General features: G+C 34.7%; 1 long non-coding RNA gene across 7 annotated transcripts in view; it reads left to right on the forward strand.

Annotated features, from left to right (window-relative positions):
* The window catches only part of LOC107054112, a 101,916-nt gene that overhangs the window by 57,884 nt on the left and 23,884 nt on the right, over positions 1-20,148 (forward strand). For all 7 annotated transcript variants that reach the window (XR_006930961.1, XR_005862471.1, XR_005862469.1 and 4 more), the window contains 5 exons: positions 1,471-1,574; positions 5,438-5,498; positions 5,608-5,694; positions 15,949-16,083; positions 19,843-19,915. This is a non-coding gene — a long non-coding RNA (uncharacterized LOC107054112). The remainder of the gene's footprint in view (positions 1-1,470; positions 1,575-5,437; positions 5,499-5,607; positions 5,695-15,948; positions 16,084-19,842; positions 19,916-20,148) is intronic.

Raw genomic sequence — 20,148 nt, forward strand, 5'->3', positions numbered from 1 at the left:
TGTGACATTTTAAAGCAGGTTTTCTAATCTAACTTTCTTAACTATTATGGATGTACAAATCAGTTGTACTGTATGAATGTTTAATGTGGTATTAGTTAAGTACAAAGTGTCTGAGCTAGTGCTAATGATGGTTTGAGGCTTGGTCCATGCAGTGCCAATGTCTTGTCTTTCTCGACTCCTTCTGTAAAAAATGACAACCGCTTTGAAGAAAGAATGTTTTAGTCCTGAGAACACTGGGAAAAAAGCCATGTTCTAAACATCATTTCTACAATCCAGTGCAAGTAAATATCTATTGACGGCTGTCTTCCAGCTTCATCCACTTCTTGTCAGAACATTGAATTTGATTAGTTTTCTTAATGTTTCCATGTACACTGTTCTCTCTGGTTCTTAATAGTCGCATGGCAGCCTTGAGAAAATGATTAGCAATGAAAGACAAAGACCAGCTTACAGAAATCTGTTCTCAGACTCAGAAAATGTAATTGACGCTATAAATAGAAAATTAAAGTGTGCTGTTGAAGTGGGAAGCAATGGAATAATTTTCAGTATGGAGGCATTTGTTATTTCTGTAAGACAGATCCCATTTTTGTTGCACTGGAATTAATGTAATAAAAATGTCACTACCAAGGACTTTAATTAGAGAAAGATTAAATCCCTAAATATTGATTGACATCTATAATGGAAATAATATTGGGACTATAACTTGAAGCACAAACACTGGTATAAGGAAAAATGTATGCTACTGTTGCTGTCATCAGTATAAAATCAATGATACTTCTCTGTAGAACTCTGCCTAGCCTTTCTCATTTTTCACTGGGAACTCATAAATATTTAATTTAGTTTCTATATTACCTGAGAATTTAAAATATATCAGATCGTATCAAAAGCATTATCTCTATATCAACTAATGCAGGAGGACTCAGAACAGAAGATATAGTACTGGTTTTGCTATGATTGGAATAATAAATTTAAATTTAAGGTAAGACTTTAAGGTTTCTCACCTTATTTAGTATCCATACCAAATTGAAATAAATCCAGAGAGGCCAGCCAGTGAAGTACAGAGAATTCAGTGCATCAAAGAGAGTCTGGCAGTTGTTTGATTTGTTCTGTTGTCACGTCTTATCATAGAGCAGGATGGTAAGCCAGGACCAAACCCTGCACCCACTGTGCTGACAACATATCTGGCAACTTAAAGGCTCATCGGCAGCCTTGCTACCAGCATTGGTGGCCTCAGTGGCCTTTCTCTCTGACAGCTATTCTGCAGTGCTCCAAGAGGGTCATAGATCATGCTCTCCTTTACTTGAAATTGGAACTAGACTTTTTTTTGGATCCCAGTTTAATACATTGCGTGTTCTGTTTTATGAATTTGCTAAGTCTGCATCAAATGCATTTTTATAAATCTAAAAACCTAAATTTAATCTAGCTACAAACAGGATTGCGTGAGATAAAAGAGCTATTTTTCTTTTCCTGCAGGTGTTTGAGCTAGTTAGGAACCAAAACACATGCTTCCTACAGTGAGAAAAATCAGAGTCTATATGAAAGCAATGAACACTACCTCTGCAAGTAAAATAAACAAGGTAACTTTTGATAGTTTTTATTTATAGTAAGAAACTACAAAGCTACTGTAGTTGCAATTATGCGGATGCAGTAGCTTTCTAAATATGAAATAATATCTGGATTACATATTGATCTGTTTATTTTGGCTCATAATGCACTTTCAGCCTTTTTTTGCTTAGTTTAGTGCACTAGATAAAAGAAAAAAGGGGGAAAAACTGCAAACTGTAGGCTTCCCATCTGATCAGTTTTATAGCTGTAACAGTTCTCTTTATAACGCAGTGCCTTCAGTTCTTGAAGATGGTTTCCTAAAATAAGTTCTGTTATTCCAAACTGGACCTTTGCTGTGCTAGAATTAGCTACTCTGATCTAAAGAAATCACAAGCAGTGACATTCATGGGAACACGTTAAAACTCCATTCCTCTACTAAGAGTTGAACTTCTTTGTTCTTGGTTCAATTGTGAGTGCTGGTTCAGCAGGTGGGCTGAGTGGTAGGAAGGAGATTAGACCTGAATATGCAGTTACTATAATGATATGCTTCCTGTTTCAGGAGAAAAACAGTATTACTCCACACTTCTGCTCCAAGTTCACAGCCCTTGGCAAACATCATCATCTACTCCAGTACTCCATGTTTTGCTGGCAGTACCACCTCCCTCACTTGTCCATAAACCACCACCGATAATTAAGAACTTCAATTTACTTTCTCATCTTTGTGGCTCTCCCTCAGTTTGTCAGATATGTACAGACTCAGTACTTGTTCTATTCCATGGTAAAATATATTTGTCTGAAAATTCACCATTTCCAATCACCTGTGGGTTTCCTGTATATGAAATACTGGGAGCTGGGCCTTCATAAAAATGAGATCTTACGGCTTTATTCTCTTTTCACCCACATATAGGAGAAATGACTGAGCTCTTCAGGCGCATTCTACTTACAGTTCTGATAGTAGGCAGCTGAAAGAGCAGAAATGCTGATAATATTGACTGAGGCATGAAAAATCCATGGGATTCTGCACTTTCCATTACCTTCTCACTATGCTCGCTGACTCCACAAAATGCTGAATCTTAATTTCACATAAGAATTTCCATAACATCAAAAACATTATAGAAGTAAATATGCTTATCTTCTAGAATACTGGACTTGAAAAGAGTACATTCCTTATCCTACTTCTTGCATAGTATTTGCTTTGAATATAATTTAGGTTTACAAAATGGCAAATCAATGTGTAATTTATATTCCTTATTGATAAAATAGTGAATGTTCAAATTAGTGGAAGTATTCTTTAGTATTGCCTGTCATACATGAACGTCTTGAGAAATGAGGAAAGAGTCATTAGTTTCTTTGGGAAGAAGTTAAATTTTATTTTCCAAAGAAAGAACAGCAGTACTTTAAACTTGTGTTGCTTACTATTAGGCTAATGTATAACTAGCATATCAGAGTTGTTTAAGATTTGTGCTGAAGTAAAAGCAGTATTCTAATTATCATCACTGCAATTGTGTGGTGACACTATTCTATTGTATTCTCATCAGGCATGACCTTATGTTCTTCAAAGTCTCTCTAAATGTTGACTAAATTGGTCACTTATTGATCATACCGTCATGCTAATGTGGTGTAACATTTCACATGCAATTGAGTTGCTTATTAATTCAAAGGAAAGGTGGCAGATTGATTCCCACAGAAACATATGTTATGTAACCAGAGGCAAAGATTAAAAAACAAAAACAACGTATTGAACTTTATATTGAGAGAGGGCATATCTTTTATTTATATTCTTCTGAACACGAGCTTATTATAGCTGCATCAATACTTAAAGATACTTAAAAAAAAATATTGTATGCCGTGGCTTTAGCTATGTAGAAGTGATCACAGTATAAAATGCAAAACATGCATAGCTAGTCAAAAATATTATCATGCTTTTATCATCATCATTCTATAATGACAATGGATGTGTTGAACTGTGAAACTCAAGAATAGCATCAACTGTACTCCTCTCTCAGCATTAACAGAATGTGACGTTGTAGGCTTCCAGTTATTTGATATAGTGAAGATTTACCCCATAGGCAAAATATTTTGAAGATCCTAGTGGTAAACAAAGAGAAAAAGTTTAGTATGCAGTACACAGCATCTTAGATAAATTGTCTTCTCATTTATTTGGAAAATGCTTTTGAATGTTGCTTGAGTAAAATGACTTCAATATCTGTTTTTCAAACATCTAGTTTAATTGAACGCTAGAGATGTAGGGACCCAAATTCTAATTTGCTATGTCATTAACTAGAAAGAAATGTATAATCTGATATACCTCATATATGCAGTTATTTTGAAATGGATTATTTATTATATCTTGAGACATGTTTTTTAAGTATCAACTCACAAATACACACAACATAATCATACGCACTTTCAAAACAATGTGCCATAAAGCAGAGTTGTTTACACTATTGCCACACAGTTAGAAACTGTGCTTCCAAACTGATAAATATATGTGCAATATTACTTCACTGGAGGTGGGCTTAGGAACAAAGAAGTCTGGAAAGATGAGATGAGCATCAGGTGCTGAGTTCAGAGACCTACATGGAATAATCAGTTCGGGAATGGTGAGACCTACTGTAGTGTTTCCCATCTCTGTTCTGGTATTACTGGGTCTTTATGCCAATGGATGACCATTTGAAGCTTTGTTCTTCACTATCCTTGAAGTGTTCTGACAGTAAGTTCGCTTCATAAGCAATTCACTGTGTCTGCTTCATTCAGCCTTCCTGGTTCCTACTTGATGCCTGCAAACCTAAAGTAATGGGGAGAGTTCCATGCTTTTCTTTTGTTGTTGTTGTTGTTGTAAAATTTAAAGGTGTTGAATTATATTTGGTATGATTACATGTGGAACAATAATCAATGTCCAGCTTTCCTTCCTGACCTTTTTTATTCTTTTTTTAATTTTCCTTTTATTTTTCTGACCAAAAATTGTTCAAGATGTCATTAAAATTTGCCCCACATAGAAGAACTGTTTTTTAAATGCGAATTCAACAAGATGAGACAGATGGACTTAATATTTCAATTTGTACAAAAAAACTCTTGATATTAATTCAGATGTATACCTACCAGTAATTAAAGAGATATAGTTAGCTCCAACTAATTATTTTTCTCAGAATTAATCAGATCGAAAATGAACTGTGAAATCAAAAGAAAGAATGCATATGTTCATAGTTATAAAATTAAATTCAGAATTTTACATTAGTTATTTACTGATCATTGAATTCACATCTTATTTTACTTCATATAACTCCATTTTAAAAAGCTTCTAGATGTGTTGTACCGTGATCCCTCAGATCATGATGGTAAACTGGGCTTAAGATTATTGATGGTCTCTGACTGAACTTGAAGTCTGTTGATGTTAAGGGCACCGAGTCTAATTAGTGTATATGAGGTTTCATGTGAAGTTTACAATTGCTTTCATAGTAAGTGTTCGCCAGCTTCAGAGTGTATGTCCTTATCTCTTGCTCTTCACCATTTGCAAATGAAAGTACACTGTTATGTCTAATATGAAGTTTTTTAAACTTGAAACTGTAATTGTCTTTTAAATCCGCCTCTGGTCATATTCTTATGTTAGTATGACAGCTGGAATTTCGAGTATTTTATGCAAGCGCCATGTGGGATGCTTAAATGGGGTGGAAATAGTAGATGAGCCTTTATTACTAGTGGGAAATATGGCAGTCTTCTACATTCTTCTTCATTATCAGCTTCAGTTTTACCTGGACTTTGCTGTGTAGATGCTTTGCCCTGCAACTCATCTGGGTTGGAAAATGTGACCATAACTAACTTGAATAATTTACCTTGAACGTTTATCTTGACCGTTCTTCTCTCTCAGATGAAAATTTCTCTCTTCTCTTAACAGAACAGAGTAACATTTGGAAGACTGGCCATCTTGGCCCACGCAGCTCTTGTCCAGATAGCAGGTAGGCTAGTGGAAACACAGGACCAAAGACGGTCCATAACTTCAAGCATGTTCTTTCACAACCATACTGAACATCCACTTCTGTACACTAACGCTCTTTCCATTTGCAGCCACCCTTCCCTCCTGTTCCTGACTATACTAGTACAACTTGGAATCACCAAATTTAAGCACGGCAGAGCTTTGTTTTACAATTACAGGTAAAATATTCTACCAGGGAGGACAAATAGGGCAGGAGTTTAGATAAAGAGGTATCCCTGCTTAAGCAAGGAGTAGACTTTATTATTCATGATTTCATTTTATGCACTCATGACCTTCAAGTGATTTGCACACAAATTCTTACTGTTCTACGTCTCTGTCTGGCTCAAGCATAACGTTTATTTTCCCCAGGTAGATCAGAATTATTTTTTAGGTAGTAGACTGCACAAGTAACCAAATACAAAAGAAAAAGCCAATGATTAATTAAGTGTATTTTGTGTAGGATAGTTTAAAACCTTAATTCACCTCTTAAGTCAACCTTAAAATACCAGCTTAGAGGTTTGCTACATATATTTGGAATGAAAGGCAATCTATTCTAGCTTGAGTGCTATAAAATCCGGTGCCTAAAGGAATATTTAACATAAGTACATATGTTTTGATTGTATAGCACTCATCGGGATCACAAGGATCTGAATTCCAATCAGTTAAAGCACAATTAGTACAGAAAAAATGGTAAGTGAAAATGCCAGTTTAAGCATTACAAAAGTTACTAGTGAAGTGTTCACACGTCGGAAAGCCTCCTTAGAAATATGCTTTGGCAATCAATGGACTCAAATGTAAAGGTGTGAGATTCCATGGCTCATACTGCACAGAAATTATAGAGGTGGATTATGATACTTTTTGACTTTAACTTGCATGGATGTATGCTATTATGATTATTGTACTGATAAACGTATTAAAGAAATGAGAGAGTAAGTTATTTGGTTAGACTCGAGAACCCTGGAGAAGACTATTCTTTTAACAAACGATGTTCACATAGTTAGATTTTTCTGGTGGTTGGAGCCTTGTATGGCTCCCGAAATGCAAGAAGAAAATGGAACCCTTTGATCCTGAATCTTTCATGAAAATATACCTTTACTTAAGGATCTTTCACTTGAAAAATACCTTTTCTTTACTCATTTCTGCTGCTGTATAAATCTGTTTTTTATTGTGAGTCATACATCTGGCAGAAGAAAGGCAGTGTATTGGGGATGTGTCCATATGTGAAAAATGTTGATGAATAGAGCAATTAATGAACAAGCGGCTTACCATTGTTCAGTCCTTTTTATGACAATTACACACCACTTGAAGTGCTTTATTTTTCTTTATTTGTGAATCATTTTGCATGCCTGGATGCCCAGGGAGGATGCGTGTGTTTCTCGGGCGTACAGAGCCCTGCACTGAGAACTGTGGGTGCCATTTTATCTCATGGTCATGTGTGGGAATGCACTTCTCTCATTGACATTCCTTTGGTTCAGCTGGGAACTGGAATCGAAGCAGACAGTGGAAATGTAGTATCTGTGGTTCAGCTCCTGAATAAAATAGCTAGGAAACTTTTTGCTTCTGTAAGAATCAAGCAAGGACTTTAGTTTTTACAAACCAGAGCGGTTGTACAGTCCTGTTGAGGTAAAAACAAATGATGTGGCAATGGTAAGAAATAAAATACAAAGAAAAAAAGGAGAAAGTTTTCATAGTTCTGAGTAAAAAGTGATTTGATGTAACCTTCACATTATTTCCTTTCAACACTTGGAGGCAAATCTATAAAGCTTCTTCTCTGGTATTAGCAGGATTATATGAAATATATATATATTTTTCAGACTGTTATTCTTTTATTAAACAATACATTCTGTTCTCTTTCAATTCTATCCTGTGTAGGATCTACAGAGACTGGGCTGATCAGTATGGTCTTTTTATGCTTTTGATAGCTGCCACTCCCAGTAATGGAGGAAATGTGGATGCAATCTGTTCTGCTGAAAGGCAGATGAAAGTTATTGATCTCAGATAAGTGCCAAAAATTGGCAGACTCTCGTGCACTGGCAGAAGTGATGCCCACAGGCGACACAATTGTTTCTATCTGATTTATGTGAAAATTTATGCTGGATATTCATCTGCCTGGGGTGAAAAGACTTGCAGCACTTTTACGCATCCTCCTCTCAGATAACTCACTTAGTTGCTAAAGTAGCTGTCCCAGTAAATTTTAGCTGTCACCATGCTGGTATGCTTTTTTTTTGTAGACAGCACAAACAATAACCTCCTACATATGAATGGTCATAGCACATATACTGAAATCACCTTTTGATAGTTGTAGTTAAACTTTATTTCCTTCATTTTATAATTATCTGTGCAGATTCATTAACTGAACAAAAGAAGTCAGGGTTTAAAACCACTCCTATTTTATGATGTTGGCCCATGACAACATCAGAAGGGAACGGTGGCGGTATGACAGTAGAAAGTTGAACCTTCCACATAATACAGTTACATTTTATTTCCATGTGAAAAATGGCAGCAGAAGGGCAGTATCTATTAATATTAAACATATTTTCATATGCTTGTGAAGGCTCAGAAAATTGTATGGTCATTTAGAAAGATTTAAGCTCGTTTTCCACCCTTCACAGAACGTTTTGGCTTGGTTTTTACATGCTGTTCATCTCATGTCTTGCATTCTCTTCTTTCCTTTCCAAGCATGAGGTTTTTACAAATGTCACATTTACCTCTAGCCTATGAAGAGTTAAGAAACCTCTTTTTTTACTGGAAGAAAACTTCAAAGAAAACAAGTTTTTGTTTTTATTTCTTTTCTGATTGAGATACTATTTGGAGGCCAAGTACAAATTTAATTATGCAGTTTTACTACTAAAAAACAATTAGGGCAGATTCATGAAGCAATTACATCAATTGCCCTGTGGCTCCTTTTAGATTTACTAAATGCTTTCATTTTTTATCTGCTGCTTGAGCGGTAATGAAGCAGATGGATTTCACTTGCTCTGAACCAGTGGTTAATTTTCAGATTTTTTTTCTCTCTTAGTTTTACTAAACTAAGCAATGTGGTCTATAAGTAGTTGTGTATACTGCTACTATATCTTTCAAAGGAAATGGATGTTTGGTCATTGCAACTTGCAATTACAAGTTTCCAGGCTGTATACAGGCAGATTCAGTTTAAGTAACATCCATTTATAATCTTTAGTATTTAATACTAATCTTCTATTTGTAGTTATTTTCTGCATATTGGTTTGATTCAATCAAATTATTTGCTCAGATTAAGATGGTTGGCAAAATCAGTAAAATAGTAAAAGTAGGCTTAGGTCTATTTGACATTCCTCCATGAAAAAATTGTGTAAGAGCAGTTGTGTGTTTTTCTTGTCATCCATTTGACTAATGAGTTCTTTTGAATGGAATATAATCTTAATGACAGCAAAGAAGAAGCCAAATGATAAACAGTGCTGTTTGTATCCCACTGTCCTTGGCCATAGAAATAGTAATACATGCTGGTGTCCTTCCTAGATATGTAGCACACGAGACTGTTTTCTTCCTTTCATTCAGTTTAATGGTTTACAATAAACAATGGTTTAGATGGATCTTGGTAATGTTAGCATGGAATTGTTTTGTGTTGAGCATCAAGGAAGAATGCAGTTAGCATCAATGCATGCATGGGATACACCTACTACACACAGAGTTTAAGGATTGTTACTGATGGAGTATTTTCTTTTCAAGGTTGTTCTTGCTCTGATAAAATTACAAAAATTTGATTCAAATATGTTTTTTTCCTTTTTTTTTTTTCTGGAGTTGCTATTAAGTAAAAGAATTGTAGGATGTCATTTACTAAGCACTGGATTCTCCTTGCCCGTTTTTTGTTTGTAGACAAACGTAAATGAAAGTCAATAAAGGGACTAACATTTTCCTGTCAGCTTGTTACAAAATGATGTGCAATTTCCATTTCCCACTCCGCTATTTGATGATCAAGCTTTGCTTGTTTGAGTTTTGTCTTTATGATTATAAATTATCCAGTCATAGCCAGTCATCTGTATGAGAAAATTATCTTCCATCAAGTATGATTTTATTGCGTGCATTTTAATACTGTGACAACCTATTATTATTATATGTATGATTAAAGAGATACGGTTACCTCAATTTTAGCCTAGAATTTACCCAAGAAACTAACAAACAAAAAAAAAGTATATATATATAAATACCTGAGTAAAAAGCTCAAGCTTTTTGAAAATTACCAACTAATTGTTCTCATGAGCTGAAAGGCAAAATATAAATGAATTTAAAATAAAAATTTTTTACTGTACAAATGCACATTCATTGCATTAGTATGAACGTGAACATAAGCCAAAATTTCTGATGCAAATAGCAAAACTGAAAGTGGTTTTTATGTGGAGAGAAACACAATGAATAAATTCTTTATTCAAGCACTAAAATAACAATTTCAGTTACAGAAAAACTGGTTTTCTGAGGAGATTTTCCTTGAACTAAAGAGTGTTCTCACGTTTCTCTCTGAGGTTAGTATTGGGCACAAGAAGTGATTTCAATGTGGATGGCACAGGTAGAAGTTTTAGCCTGTATGGTAGTAGAGAAATGGCTTACCCTCTATGAAAATGACACAGGTATGATTCAGCCAGCTAATAATTCTCTGCCGTGAGAGAATAAATGAGAAGGCTTCTGAAGAACAGTAAAACCATGAGGGACAGCATCTAAACTAATTCAGATGTTGCTATCACTGTTCTAATGTATTTAAGTCAATAGTACTTCTATGCATGTGTCATGTAGGGACATGGGACTGGTTAAATGCAGTGGGCCTTTACACTTGTTGCTTGTAAAGGTGTACCAAAGTGTTTTCCTCAATCAAGCCTTAATCCCTTCAATCCTGTTCCATTGGGTGTCCAGATGAAAGTGGAAATATCAGTGTAAAAAGCTTGAAAAATATTTGCTTTGTAGCTCAGAATATTTTTTTTAACCTTTAAAAAAACTCTCCTGAAGAGCTAATAAAGCTTACTAGCTGGGGACAGAAGTCATTTTATTGCTTTTTCTCCTTGGTTGTTTATTTTTGTCTTGCAGGAAGGGAGGATACTTTAATCTTATTGCTGTAGTACTTGCCTAGATAGATACTTTTCCCCTCCACCCTTCCCTCTCTTGCAAAAAAAAAAGTCTTTAATCCATTCACAGGTCCTACTATGTGTGAAAAGGACTTCCTGTCAGGTTAGTCAGACTCTTTCAGCATCAGTTCTTTAAAAGAAGTATGGTAGAGACAAGGCTAGTCCTTAACTCATTGCTATTTTCTTCCTTTTATGTGTTCGTGAGCTTCTTTTGGCTATTTTTTAAAATGATCAGTATGCTAATGTATAGGAGATAAATGCTAGTGGCCTTTTCTTCTCAGGTTAAGGTATTTCATTTTATGTTGTCCATAAGAAATGGAATGACCAGCATATGCCAGTAAAAATGCTTTCTGCTTAATGTGAAGGGACTGAAAGAAATGGGATAGTATAGGCTGTGTCTTTAGATGGGTTAATTTTGCAATAATTGAACATGAACTTACACAGAAACAAACATTTTGTGGGCAATCTACTTGCTTATAAAGAGCAACTATATACGCATTCTCTTACTGAATCAGGTAAAAACAGAGTTTTCACTCTCTATGCATTGTGATGAAGTGAATGAAGTGTTATGGACAAAGAATAAAAATGAAATAATATATGGCAAAACAGCTGACATAAAAGGGAGATGAAATATTCTATGTCTGATGTTATAGTCTTCTCTGATTTTATTCCTACTGTGAGAATGCATCAGGAAGGTGCATACTAATAATACAGTGAATATAAATTCATGTGCTAGCTGTGTGTGATCCTCTGAGTGGTCTTTTAAAGGCACTGCAAATGCCTTGTCCCAAGTTTCCCATCCCAATGAGCAATATGTATGGTGAGGAAAACCTAGCTTAATTGTTTGTATTTATATATATATATATATTTATATATATATTTATATTTTCTGGTTTCTTTAACTAATTAGCTTTACAAATCACATCAAAATCAGGTTAATCTTTGCCTAAGGTAGCACAGGTACTTATTCATCAAAGTAGAAACAGGATACCATTCATTCTTTCATTCATTCACATTTTATGTACTTGGATATTTTTTACACTCAGATTAATTAAGATTTTTGGAGATGACAGAAGTATCTTGTCCTGTATTATCTCTATTAAAACAATAATAATAACAATAATAAATAAAACTACATGAGAAAAGACTCTAACAGCAAGAGAAAGAAAAAGGAATGGAAGATAATAGAAAGGGAAGGAAAGGGAATATCAAATCCTGACAGATAACAATTTACTCATGGATCAGCCATTACACTGCTACCCTAAAGATATTGGAGCAGCCGTGAAGATGCTGATATGTATTGAACCTGGAAAGTTTATCACTTGATTCTTGACTAATCTCAAAATGGAAAAAAAAAGAAGTGAGCAAAAGAAAAGACAGAATATTTTATTAATTATTTGATTTGAACAATCATTCCTATATATTTTGTGTAATCTCCCTACTTCTGACTTCACTGATGAGGTAGTAATATTTCAGTGGTATTGTCTCCTTATTTATTGAAGTATTCCAAACTAGTATGTGGATACATGAATGCTCAAGGTTTTGTAGCATTTCAGATTTTCATTAACACTTTAACTGTCCAATGAACTGATTTTTAAAATATTCTATCTTCGTTATATGTCCCACTTCTAATTACTTTTCGGCTCAAAAATATGCCACTGTGTTCCATTTTTGGATTCATCTACTCCCATCAGAGGTCACTCCTTCGAACTTGCTGTCATTTTATGATGTATGCATATTGTAGGTTTCTCTCCATCATTTGATCATTGATCACTTTTTCCCCTCTCTTTACAATAGGTATGGCGATATCAATTAGTCTCGAACCTCATGTTATTTTGTGACCTTTAAAAAGGCCATATTGCATGATTTATTTGCTTTTGCTGTGTGTGTGTTTGGATACTGTTCTGTTGTGGTAGGTTTGGTAATTTGTTCCCCTTTTTGGAAGTGAAAACCCATCAAGAAATATTAGTCTTCTTGCTCCAGTGGAAACTGGATAGATCGTTGTTGCCCTGAGAGCCATTATATTTAATTTCCTAATTTTAATTGCTTGAGGCAATTCCTCCAGCACTTAAATTAAATTTAGGGAAGGACACCTCCAGTCACTAGAGAGAGAATGTGGTTCTCATGTAGAGAGCAGTGGGATCTGGGATGCAGGAGTGGATGGATGGAATAGGCAGGTGTCATGCAGCAGCACTGTGAACAGTTTGGAGGAGGTGGGAGAGAATAAGCAGAAAAGGGTGGGCAGATGGATATCTTCATTTGTAGAAACAGAATACTATTTTAAAAATATAAGTTTTTTCTTTTCTTATGTATCTGGTTTCATGCATTTATTTTACTCCAATATCTGAAGGTTCCAATAAATGTAGTAGTTGAAAAAAAGTTTTCTCTCCATTTTTTAAATACTTGAAGTAATCCTAGTACTTAAAAATTGCACTTTTTAGGTCATTTTTTAGCAGAAGGTTATTACCTCATCTCCTCCTGGGTAAGTACAGACATTTGAGCTCTTGTGTTAATCTCTTTGTCCAGATTGTAATAGTCATTTTCTTTCTTCATGTAATTCAGATAGACTTGACAGGAGAGCAATATGCCTGCAGGGACTGCAGAACAAAAATACTTATATAATTTTTAATGTTGATGGCTCCTGTTGTTTGAGGTATTGATAAGTTCTGGCCTCTGTTTATTTGGGAACTGGAGACTGTGCTTCTTGTTGACTTGGAAGAAATTAAACACTAGACCACCAAACAGAGTATGGCTAGGAAAGTCAGAGTTTATTTTGTTTAATATATCAAATACCTATCTTAGTATATGGTATCTTGTTTTAAGGATCACTTTATTTATGTAAGTTATTGGAATGAAATAAAATGTTACATAGTAAGCAAAATGCCATGGACCAACGCTTGAATTCCCATCTCAAAGCAGAACGTATAAATGAAAATTACATAATTTAGGAATATAATTTTGATCAAATACACAAGGTTGAGTTCTTGTATTCAACAGATGTTGAACTTTGTTAGTGATTTTTTTTTTGTTTGTTTAGTGCAGAAAGCACCAGATCTTGTCATTCAAACTAAAGAAAAACTTCAGTTGAAATAAATAGAAGGCTGTTTCATTTACTGGGATTTGGACCAGATCAAAGTATTCCAGCTTCAGTCAGGTGCCATACTGACTGACAGCCAAGTGTCACTGAAGTAAAATGAAATGCATCCAGGCTAATGAAATCCTTGCCTTCTGGTTATGACTATGACAGCTGTATTTCTCAGGTTATTGACGTCAAACTATTTTGAATTGAGCTAAGAAGATGAGTAATTTAACGTAGCCTTCCAGGCCTCTATTGAAATAGGTAAAGGTGAAAATATTGCTTCCTATTTCATTTCTCTGAACTATCCAAAACCTGAAAATTTTACATCAATGTTCATGAGTTAAAATAAATTAGACACTAAACATACTTTATAGATAACTATCCACTTTTCTAATGTCCAAACAGGTAAGCTGTAGGCTCTTCTCTCTCTGACCAGGCAATGAAAAAAGCCCTTCTCTATTTCTCTTGCTCATCCTTGCTAATAGCTAGGCCAAATTTGCAACTGGAGAGCTAGTGAATGAGCCATTGTACATAATTATCGACTATAGTAATGGGGGAAGACAAACAGTACTATGATTGTTAGTTACATTGTGGAAATGTTAGATATGTTATCATCTTCATATGCAATTGAAATTTATGTGCATTGTGCCCTTTTAAAATACATCAGGTTACTTCAACTGAGTAGGCTGTTATATGGCAGCTATTCTGCCATATCTACTCACTTGTGTATGGTTAACTAGAGACAAATATGAAGTAATACAATCTAAAGTCAATGGTTTTAAATTAAAATGAATTACTTCAGACTTTTCTGAATCATGAACACAGATGGACAAAATGAACATATCTAACAATGTAAGTTAGTGAGTTACTGTGAGTAAGTTTTCAAGAAAGTAAAATTCTAATGGCAGAATCCTAGAGAGTTTTCTGCAGGAATTATGAAGTATTGGATTCAGCTCATTTCCATTAAGCCCTGCTTTTAACATTCCCTAGTACTCAAGAGTACTAGTCAGAATTTAGAGCACAGCGTTGAACATGCTGAGCAAAGGATAAGTCTTTGTATCATAAAGCGTATGCAAGAATTTCATAGTGGAAAATGATATATCATCTAAGACATCCATATTTAAAGAACTCCCATTTATCTCACATGCACCTGTCGTTAAGTGTCTATTTCCACCTTGGAAAGAAATGACATGGACCTCTATAGCTGGGTAAGAGACAGTTGTAGAATGCAACAAAGTGTTTTTTGAGGTTTAAGTTACTTACATGCACTTATTCATTCACAGTCAGCCAAATCGGGGCTTTGCTAATAAGTGGAATGAAGTTTGCAAAAGAAAATATATTACAGCTGAAAGAGATTTTTCAGTGTCTACTTTCTAAATTAAATGAGATTGCAAACAGAAGATTAGAGTAGATGTTTGAAAATGCAGATATTGCTTTAGACTATGTCATCTAGAAAGCATTTCTATGAGGTTTTTAAGCATAAAATATGACCAACACTTGGAAAGATGAATTAACAGATAACAAAATTCAGGACTTTCTGTGACAAACTTCTTAAACATGTAATAAAAGATACAGTATAATATTCTCATTACTGTAGAAGTACTGATGGAGGATTTATTCTCTAAAAGTGTGGTAGGATTATAATAGCTCCTGTTCCACGCTCTTTTCCCCATGAGTGAAAGTTTTAGTCCAAGGGCTTTGCAGTGTGTTTCTTTGCATTAACAATATATTGTAGATACAGTAACACCCTAGCATATATTTTCCAATTAAATTATTTGTAAGCATTTCTAAGAATTGAATTTTCACTGTAGTTACATGTTACTCCCTTGGCTATGCACAGCTTTTCCAAGTCACAGATGTTAGGTCTTTTTTTTTAATTTTTCACTTATTCAGAAATTTCATAAGGAAGATTTGGCAATGAATTCTTTTCCTTATAAATCCATAAAGCTATCTGGGAGCATAATTAAAGTACCCCACTTTCCGGGCATGGATATCATTGTAAAAGTCAGAATTTAGTTTGCAACTGTAGTAACTTGCCAACAGCTAAAGAAATGAGAACTGTTAAAGGAAGCTTTTAATGCAGATGTGTGAAGGATGCAAACACTGTAGAAAAGAGAGGTTTTGAACCGTCACATCTATTCCTAGAGCAAAAGCCAAACCTTTTCATCTAAAAATAAAACTGACTATGGAAATATAGAGTAACCATAAGGGCTTATCTCCTATTAATTCTCTTTGGTCTTATTTCTTATGTTTCCATTCTACAGCAGTAAACTAGGTGTTTTTCTCCTTGTCAAACCTTCACCAACAGTTGAACGTTTATTCAAGTCACAGTTGTTGCTGAAGTTCAGTGTCTCTGTGGGTAAAGAGATATTAATGGAAATGGGGAAATACTGGGGCAGGTAAGGGAGATCCCTTCTCTTTCTATCCACTGAAGCTGAGGGTTGTTTTATTTCACCAGAATGTGTGGCAAGATTGCTCTTGATGCTCGAGGCTCGAGTTGTCCAGGTCACTCTTGGATCATACTCAGGCAGTCACAGACTTTTCCTAAAGTAGATTGTGTAGTTAATCTTATATATTTTTATATAGTTCTTCTTAAAAGGTCATAGTTGTCAAACTGAACATTGTTATGGTCCTGGCACTCAAGAGTGGCACCAGTGGTAAACTGCCTGTTCAGTCTGCAAGCTAATCTCTGTCATCGCCTCCTTGTCACCTCAGAAAATAAGGGATGTAAGGTCCTGATACAAGGACAGGAGCATGGATTAGCTGCAGGGTGTTTTTTCTTTCTCCTGGGTTAACATGTCTTTTCCTCTCTCGTGTCTGATTGACAAATACAATGTTTAGTTCACAACTTATGCACCTTTGCAGGAAGATCCAATCTGTCGATCAGTAACATTCTTCTAATATACCACTATAATCCGTCCTCAATCCCTAGGTTATCATGAATCACAAGTGTGAGAATATTGTCAAAGCCCTTTGTTATCTGTGGCAATTTATGTTATAATTTTGGGTTATTTCATCTTTTAGTGTTTTAGTCCATTTCATTTAACTCTGCAACAAACCTTTGCACTTTTGGCAGCATATCTGGTGTATAACAAAAGATAAGAAAGGGGAAAAAAGTGTTTCCTGACACTAGAATACAAATAAACTCTATAAACTCTTAAAACTTCTGAACTATTACTGTCATTTTATAACCAGAAGAGTAGTCACCTTTCTCAGACCGGTGGTACAAACAATTCAGCTTTGTGCTTCTATAGTGTTTGACGTTTTATGTGCAATAAATATTGACTCCAAGACTCCCTTGACAGAACACGGAAATTCATTTTGTGAATTGTATTGGCAGCCTAAGTAGGTTCATTCTTTTCCACTTGAATCACCCATTCTAATTTATTAACTCTATCCCCAAGGTTTTAAATATTTACCTCTAAGTTGGAGATATATTTACAGTACAACATGTATTTTGATATTAGAGAGACATAAGATGAAGGTTGCTCTTCAATCACATTATTCTAAAATGTCCTACAACATCCATATGAAAAATACGTATCCTCGTAAAATCGTATCCAGCTCATAAAATGGATGGATCAAATTTAAACAGACTCCAAAGTGACATATTCCCATAGTGTTGACTTCACTTTGCCATGAATTTCAACCCCCAGAAATTTATCTTTTGAGATTGAAGTAAATTAAGTGAATTTTAGAGATAACTTTCAGTTCATTTTATTGGTGAAATAGAAACACCATTTAAACAAAAAGCTTATGTGCCTCAAATTTTGATGATAAACAGGACAAGGCAATCTCCAGAAATATTAATTGAGTCACAATTTGATTGAAAACACAGTGAGATGCATATACTCCTGAGTATGCTAATGGATCATGAGATCTAAGGAATACTGACTTTTTACTTATAGCCACTAGTCATGTAAATGCTATCATAGAAATTGTCTCATACAGTATGCAGCATATTTCCACTTCCGTGGGAGTTTAATGTTTGCTGTACAAGTTACCAGGAATCAAAACAAACAATTGTCTGAGCATCAGTGCAGAAATAAAAGCTTACTTTGCCAAAGGCAGCTTGATGTTCAGAATGGAAGTAACTGATCTTAGAGAGAATGAAAAGCTTATTTATTTGTTTATTTGCATACTTAGAAGTGTGGTATTGAAGTCCTGCCAAGATAAACACCTCAAACCTCAGAATGAAACCAGTGTTCCAGCTCAGACCAGAAAATCAGCAAGTGCTTATAGTTTACAAACAAACGTGATTCGACTGTCAGAGTTTGATTCAAAATATCCATCAGTAGAAGTGAAACTGTCTATACCAAAGCCATCGGAATAACGTTGCTGCAGGACAAGATCAGTGAGATCAAGAACAGAATTTGCTGCTTTACCTTTGAGTCCCTGATAGCTTGGCAAATATTAGAAGAGAATTTCAGTGATGCCAGGGAAATTTAATCTTTTTCTTTTATTTTAGGTTTCCCAATACAGGGTTGCTAGGAAACATTCGCAGTATAACTAAAGAGTAATGCCATTTATTACAGAGTTATAAAATATTCCAGTGTTAACTGAGAAGCGCAAGAGTTTAAAAGCTATCATTAGAGCCAAGAACTGAAAACCCTGCAACATTCTGAATTAATTTCAACTTTTACTGACTTTCATCCAGAATTTAATTTTTGTTGCTTTAGTAAAGAAGAGAAAAAGCACTCTGACAGCTATATAATCTTACTGTAAGATCAAAGACTTAGTTTTCAGAGGTAAAAAGGCAATCGCTTTGGAGGACAATCATAATTTTTACTCTACAGCAATGTATAGTGTTATACGTTGATAATGTTCCCTAAATAAAGGGAATAAATGCTAATTTTCATGTTGTGTATCAAACTGATTGAGAAATAATGGTTTGGCTGAGAGGAACTGAATACTTATGTAATGTTATGTTCACTAACTAAAAATAAAGTCACTAGTTAGTTAATCCTTAGGTTTCTAGTGGTGAATATAGGTCAAAGTGAAGATTTGTAGGAGAGAATGTATCTTACATAAAGAGATTTATCAGCAATATTGAAAGTATCTTTTTGAATGTAAGGTAGTTCTTGGAGAAGTCAGGTTTGTTACAGAGTACTCAGTAGTAATTTGAAGATCTCTACCCTTCTCCAGATTTCATGGTACCTGAACTGGTTTGAGTGGAATTGTATTAAAGTGATTATATCTAAAATAGATATTTATACTTATGTTTTTATATTTTTATGTATAATAGTATAAATGTATACTATGTAAAAATATATAAATCAGATAACAACTTTCCCAAAAATATTGGCTAATCCTAGACCATTCTCTACTGACTAGCCTAAACAGCTTTAAAAAAGAAAGAAAAAATATCATTAACATACAGAAAAAACAACAACAACAAAAACTAAGAAAATATATTTTTCTTTTTAATATCTTTCAACTATTCAGCACTTGTACATATCTGTCATTAGCCACACAGTAACTCCCCAGAGGAGATTTTTACTTGCTGAAGAGCCCCACAGGTAATTTGAGTTCTCTTATTTGCTTCCCTTTCCCCCACCAGTTATGTCTGGCCTTATGAAGACAATAATATTCACTTATTGTCTTATTTTTAATAAATTTTAATATATATTTATATTATGCTTTTAGATGTCTTTTTAGATACGAAGTTTTTAATAGTTGACTTCTTTAACGCGCTTTTAGATTTTTACAGTTTTCCCTGTGGAGTTCATTACTTTCTCTTATGAATGTGATTTTTTACTTTCTCTCGTTTCTTCCTGGAAAAACAAGTTCTGTAGATCCAAAGAGCTTGAAACATTTTCTCCTGCTATGTGTCTGAATTTAGTAATTCTTTAGCTCTAAGGAATATTTGGACAAGAATGTTCATGCTTGAGCCCTTGCTTAAAAATCTCAACTGCATTACTGAAGTCTAAATGACTTCTTACAGATGTGGCAGTACTATACAGGTTAAGGTGGTGTCAACAGCCATTAGAAAACCTAACTGGCAGCCAATTATGAAATATGTAAGATTTGTACTAATATTGATTTTTGAGTGCTGCAGTTTGTATGCAATGATCAGATGGTGTTGGTTATATTGTGCTTCAAGTATTCTCTCTGATGTCTTATAAAGATCACTTACCTTTTCTTACTTGCCTCCACAGTGCACAAATTGCTCTAGAAAAACCTGTGAAAGGGAAGACTACCTGTTTGTTTCTGTCTACTGCTTTGCCCTCGGTATGTAAATTATATTTTGTGTGTGCTGTGTAATGTTGTAACAATAGCTGTAGTGGGTCACACTGAAAGTATCTGAATCTGGTTGATAAAGCAGCTTCTCTTATCACTTCAGTTTTCTTGAGCATCCCACAGGGGAATTTAAATGCACATGAGTCAAATGCAAATAGCAGAAAATACACGTAGTGCATTCTAAGCCATTCTGTTGCTATTCTGCAGTAAAATTACTATTTCTG

Source organism: Gallus gallus, chromosome 9, assembly GCF_016699485.2.
Source record: "Gallus gallus isolate bGalGal1 chromosome 9, bGalGal1.mat.broiler.GRCg7b, whole genome shotgun sequence".
Classification (NCBI taxonomy): domain Eukaryota; kingdom Metazoa; phylum Chordata; class Aves; order Galliformes; family Phasianidae; genus Gallus; species Gallus gallus.